Raw genomic sequence first — 6598 nt, forward strand, 5'->3', positions numbered from 1 at the left:
GCTTGGAATTCTAATTCGATCTTATTTGCTATCCAGATACTGAATTCAATTTCTGACATCTCAGCCATTTGTTTGTGCATGGGATCTTGTGCTGTGTCTGCCCTATTGATCCTTGGGGGAGTTTATATTGCCAGAGTATTTCCTTTGATTTCGTCTCATGATTGTTTTTCACCATTGCCTTTGTCCGTCCTCCAGAGTTGGGATGGTGTCTCTCCGAGATCAGACCTTTGGGGATCACTCTATAGTTGCTGGATCTTTGTAGGGAGTGACCCTGTGTAGTTCCTCTGGGGCTGCTCCAGCCAGGGAGTTCTGGTTGTGGGAGCAGCTCCAGAGTGTGACACCCCCAGATCCAGCAACAGGGCGGGGGGTGGCGCACATGGTTCTGGAAGTGCCTGGTGCCCAGTGACTTTTGCACAGAGTGCCCAATGCTCCAGCAGTCTCTGGCCAGAAGAAGGGCTCTGTGCAGAGGCAGGGAGGGCTCTGGAGGGCATGTGGCTAACAGAATCCCTAGCCAGACAAGTGGGTGGTGTGGAGGCAGGGAGGGTATAGGAGGGAGGACATGGGGATGTGCAGCTCCTGGAATTCCTGGTCAGGGCATGGGGAGGCTCAGCAGGCGGGGTAGCGGGTCCTTGCGCAGCTCTTACCGGGTCCAGGAGGGTCCAGGCACAGTTCTTACTGGGGTTTGGGACGGTGCTGATTGCAGGTCCTGGTGCAACTCTTCCGAAGGTCCATGAGGATGCCAATAGAGGGTCCTGGTGCAGCTATTGCAGAGGTCCAGGACGGTGCCAATCTTGGTCCCGGTGCAGCTCTTCTTTGTAATATGCATTTTTAATTTTCAGTTCTTTGTATTGATAATTTCTCTCAAACTTTTAAATTCTCAAATACATGACAACTTAATTGTGACTTAAAAACTTTTGTTGGAAATGGAGAAATGTTTAAGTAAATTTAATACTTATGTTTTATTTAAAGTATTTTAAATAAGATGGCACAGAATAATGATTCAGAGAACAGGACTTGGGGTTTAGGCAAACCTTGAGTTTAGTCCCATCTCTGTACACTGGGGCAGAGTTATTTGGCTACGTTATTAAACTTTTCTAATGTTCGTATAACTCGCCTGTAAGATAAGAATTATCATTTGCATTATAATGAACTTACAAAGTTGTGGTAAGAGCCCAATTTCTGGAGAGAGAAAGCTGTTACTATTCCTCTCTTACCAAAAATCTTTTATTTGGAATTGCTATATTGTGTGATGGTGCTATTATTGGAAACTTCTTGAAACTTGAGCATATCTGTGGTGCTAATTTTCACAACCATCACAGCCTATGGAGTTTTTACATGAAGGGGAATAGATTAGCGTCTATCAACAGGACCCAACAGCCACAGGAGCCAAAGCCAAAAGGAATCCTTCATTTTGCCCACGGAACATTCTCTTCCACAACAAAGTTAATAAAGGCTTGATTGCCTTTAATGAAGTTCTCATATTTAAGGCAGGTCACTTGATATGCTATATCTTAATTAATCAATTTTTAATGCTTAGAGGAAGTTGTTTGACAAATTATATGTTCTGGCTGTACATTCTCTATGTATCCCTTGTTTTGCCAGATGCTACATTAAAAATAGACATGATCTGTACAGAGAGCTGAAAAACACTAACAAGCATTAAGCCCCAACTTCAGCAACTAATGTGACAATTATTCACATAAGACATCACCTAATTTTTCTTCAGTAACGCAGAACTTTCTATGGCTCAGTCAGTAAGCATCTTACAGGCGAGTCAAGCTAGGCTCTGGAGGCTGCACATATTATGAGCCTTTGCATTAAATAAAGGGATTTCTCAGCAGGCAACTTAAATCATGAAAGGTCTGAAAACCAGAAATTGTGGTTAGGCAATGAGAAATGTTTAGATTCCTAAATCTAATGTCCAAAAATTTTTTTTGATAAATTACTACTTACATATGACCTTGAAAGTACCTAATCAAGCCATAATCCTAAGATAAAAGTTTTGATCACATGAGTTACATAAACTTAATCAACTTCCTTAACCTCTTTACTTTTCAGATGCCTCATTAAAAAAGGAGTAATAAGAGCAGATAGGGTAAGAGCTGCTGAAGGAATGAAATAAAACATAGCACATAAATTATAGCACCTCATATATAAGAAAATATTCGATCAATAAATCAAAAAGCTGGTTTTTCGAAAAGGTCAATGAAATAGATAAACCTTTGGCCAACCTAATCAGGAAAAAAAGAGTAAAATCGCAACTCTCATCAATCAGAAACAACAAAGACGAAATAACAACACTTTTCAGAAATCAAAAAAAAATCCTTAATAAATATTACAAGAAACTTTATTCTCAGAAATAGTAAAATCTGAAGGAAATTGACCAATACTTGCAAGCACATCACCTTGCAAGACTTAGCCAGAATCAAGTGGAAATGTTGAACAGACCCATATCAAGTTCAGAAATAGCATCAACCATACAAAACCTCCCTAAAAAGAAAAGCCCGGGACCAGATGATTTCACGTCTGAATTCTACCAAACCTTTAAAGATGAATAAGTACCTATATTACTCAACCTGTTCCAAAAGGTAGAAAAAGAAGGAAGACTACCCAACGCATTCTATGAAGCAAACATCACCCTGATCCCCAAACCAGGAAAGGACCCAACGAGAAAAGAAAATTATAGACCAATATCACTAATGAATATAGATGCAAAAATATTCAACAAGATCCTAACAAACATAATCCAGCAACACATCAAACAAATTATAAATCGTGACCAAGTCGGTTTTATCCCAGGGTCTCAAGGCTGGTTCAATATACGTAAATCTATAAATGTAATAAAGCACATAAACAAATTAAAAAACAAAGAACATATGATTCTCTCAATCGATGCAGAAAAAGCTTTTGATAATGTCCAGCATCCCTTCATGATCAGAACACTTAAGAAAATCGGTATAGAAGGGACATTTCTTAAACTGATAGAGACCGTCTACAGGAAACCCACAGCCAATATCATATTGAATGGAGTTAAATTGGAATAATTTCCACTCAGATCAGGAACCAGACAAGGCTGCCCATTGTCTCCATTGCTTTTTAACATTGTAATGGAAGTTTTAGACACTGCAGTTAGGGGAAAAAAGGTGACCAAGGGTATCCACATAGGGTCAGAAGAGATCAAACTTTTGCTCTTCACAGATGATATGATTGTGTATCTGGAAAACACTAGGGACTCTACTGCAACACTCTTAGAAGTGATCAAGGAATACAGCAGCGTCCCAGGTTACAAAATCAACATCCATCAATCGGTAGCCTTTATATATACCAACAATAGTCAAGTTGAAAAAACAGTTAAGGACTCTATCCCATTCACAGTAGTGCCAAAGAAGATGAAATATTTGGGAATTTATCTAACAAAGGACATGAAAGATCTCTATAAAGAGAACTATGAAACTCTAAGAAAAGAAATAGCTGAAAATGTTAATAAATGGAAAAATATACCATGCTCATGGCTGGGAAGAATCAACATTGTTAAAATGTCTATACTACCCAAACCAATATATCATTTCAATGCAATCCCTATTAAAGCTCCACTGCCATACTTTAAAGATCTTGAAAAAACAATACTTCATTTTCTATCGAATCAGAAAAAACCTCGAATAGCCAAGACATTACTCAGAAATAAAAAGAAAGCAGAAGGAATTACGCTACCAGACTTCAGACTATACTACAAATTGATAGTGATCAATACAGCATGGTATTGGCACAAAAACAGAGAAGTAGATGTCTGGAACAGAATAGAGAACCAAGAAATGAATCCAGCTACTTACCGTTATTTAATCTTTGACAAGCCAATTAAAAACATTTAGTGGGGAAAAGATTCCCTATTTAACAAATAGTTCTGGGTGAACTGGCTGGCAACCTGCAGAAGACTGAAACTGGACCCACACCTTTCAACATTAATTAAGATAGACTCTCACTGGATCAAAGATTTAAACTTAAGACATGAAAATACAAAAATACTAGAGGAGAGTGCAGGGAAACCCTTGAAGAAATTGGTCTGGGCGAGTATTTTATGAGGAGGACCCACCGGGCAATTGAAGCAGCTTTAAAAATACACGACTGGGAATTGATCAAACTAAAAAGCTTATGCACAGCCAAGAACAAAGTAAGTACAGCAAGCAAACAGCCCTCAGAATGGGAGAAGATATTTACAGGCTATGTCTCCGACAAAGGTTTATTAACCAGAATCCACAGAGAACTCAAATGCATTAGCAAGAAAAGAACAAGGGATCCCATCGCAGGCTGGGCAAGGGATTTGAAGAGAAACTTCTCTGAAGAAGACAGGCGTGCGGCCTTCAGACATATGAGAAAATGCTCATCATCTTTATTTATCAGAGAAATGCAAATCAAAACTACTTTGATATATCATCTAACTCCAGTAAAACTAGCCTATATCACAAAATCCCAAGACCAGAGACGTTGGCGCGGATGTGGAGAAAAGGGAACACTTTTGCACTGCTGGTAGGAATGCAAATTAATACATCCTTTTGGAAAGAGATATGGAGAACACTTAGAGATCTAAAAATAGATCTGCCATTCAATTCTGTAATCCCTCTACTGGGCATATACCCAGAAGACCAGAAAAAACATCATAACAAAGATATTTGTACCAGAATGTTTATTGTAGCCCTACCCATAATTGCTAAATTATGGAAAAAGTCCAAGTGTCCATCAATCAACGAATGGATTAATAAATTGTGGTATGGAGAGGTGGAGCAAGATGGCAGCCGAGTAACAGCTTCCTTGCATCTGGGCACCGTGAGTCTGGGGAGATAGGACTCCAGACATCTCTGGCTGGTGGGAACTGCCTATCATCACACCTATGAAGATACAGGGAGTCAGCGAGAGACTTCTGGACCCCAAGAGGAGGACTAAAACAGTGGAAAACCGGCAACTGGTCGCGTGTGTTCAATCCGTCTAAACCCGCCCACAATTGTAAGTTCAGTAGCAGCGAGACTGCAAACCAGAAAGGCCTTACCTGTGAACTGTTTTGATGTCCTTGGACTTGGCACTGAGTTGAACTGCCTTGGGGAAGGCCTGAGCGGGAGTGCGGAGAACTTTGGCCGTTGTCTAGGGCCCCAGTCTGAGCCGCTGAGCCAGACGGAGCTAATAGTGTTTGGCAGTGGGTCACACGGATCCATTGTCAGTGATCTGCCCCGGCAAATTCCGCCCTCAGGGTCGCAGAACTAGAAACGGGTGGGAGCCGGTAACCCAGCAACCAAGTAGCCTAAGGGTGGGGTCTGAGCCGCCGTGCAGCCCTAACCCTCAGGGGCAGAGTGAGACCGGTTTTGGCACACTGGGTAAGTGGATAGCCACTTCAGCAGCGATTCCAGCGAGAAAGCTGGGAAAGCTTCTGCTCAGCAAGTTTACACGTTCAAAGTGCCTTTTAAGTAGGCTGAAGAGAGATTTAGGGTGTCTACCTGCTGGGGTTTCAGAAATCAGCAGCCTCCAGTCGTATCAGAACTGTGACTAACATCTCATACCCCAGAAGACCACGTGTTGCCCAGACAATATTCAATAACATACACAAACTGCTTTGTTTTTGGTTGTGCATTTTTTTCTTTTTTTTTTGTTTGGTTGTTTTTTTTGTTTGTTTATTTTGACGTTGCTGATGTTCTTTTGTTTTTTTAATTTCAATCTTTTCCACACAGATCCCTTTTTCTTTCTCAATTTTCCTAGTTTAATTATAATTTCCCATTGCTGCCTTTTTTAATAACTTCAACTTCATTTTTGCTAGTGTTTCTACCGATATAATTTGGTTTTTCACCCAATTTTATCCCCGTAAAGTTTTCTGTTTGCTTCTTTTGGTTTGATTTATAGCATTTTTGCCTTTCCTCTCTACTTGGTGGAGGTGGGGTACTGTGTCTGATCAGGTTAGCAAACGGCTGATCACCTCAAGGGAACCACCCAACTGAGCACCCCCAGAAAGTGGGGTTTTTTAAGGTTGTGTCAAAGTACCCTACTGTACACCTGTATTGCCCTGTCTCCCTCTTTCTGTGCCTCTCTTCTTTTTGTCAATATTCCTTGTACCCACCCCCTCTCCATTCTCTATCTTTCTTTTTTTCTTATCACTCGGTCCTCCTTTCTTTCATCCCCTTTTTTTGCTCTTCAACCTTCTCACCCTTCTGGTCCTGTAACCCTTAGTCCACAGGCACAAGAACTTAAAGAGCAAGAGGAAGTGAAAGGAAAATTAGGGAAAGGAAACAGATAAAAGAAATCTCTCATGAGGAAGAATCAGCAGAAAACTCCAGGCAACATGAAGAACGAGTCTAGAACAACCCCACCAAGGGACCATGAGGTAGCTACTGCAGGTGATTCCACCAGTATAGAAATGTTAGGAATGACAGAAAGGGAATTTAGAATACACATGTTGAAAACAATGAAAGAAATGATGCAAACAATGAGGGAAATTGCTAATAAAGTGGAAAATAACCAAAAGGAAATCCAAAAACAGAATCAAATAAGAGATGAACGATATGAAGAATATAAAAAGGATATAGCAGACCTGAAGGAACTGAAACAGTCAATTAGAGAA

This window comes from Nycticebus coucang, chromosome 17, assembly GCF_027406575.1.
Source record: "Nycticebus coucang isolate mNycCou1 chromosome 17, mNycCou1.pri, whole genome shotgun sequence".
NCBI lineage: Eukaryota > Metazoa > Chordata > Mammalia > Primates > Lorisidae > Nycticebus > Nycticebus coucang.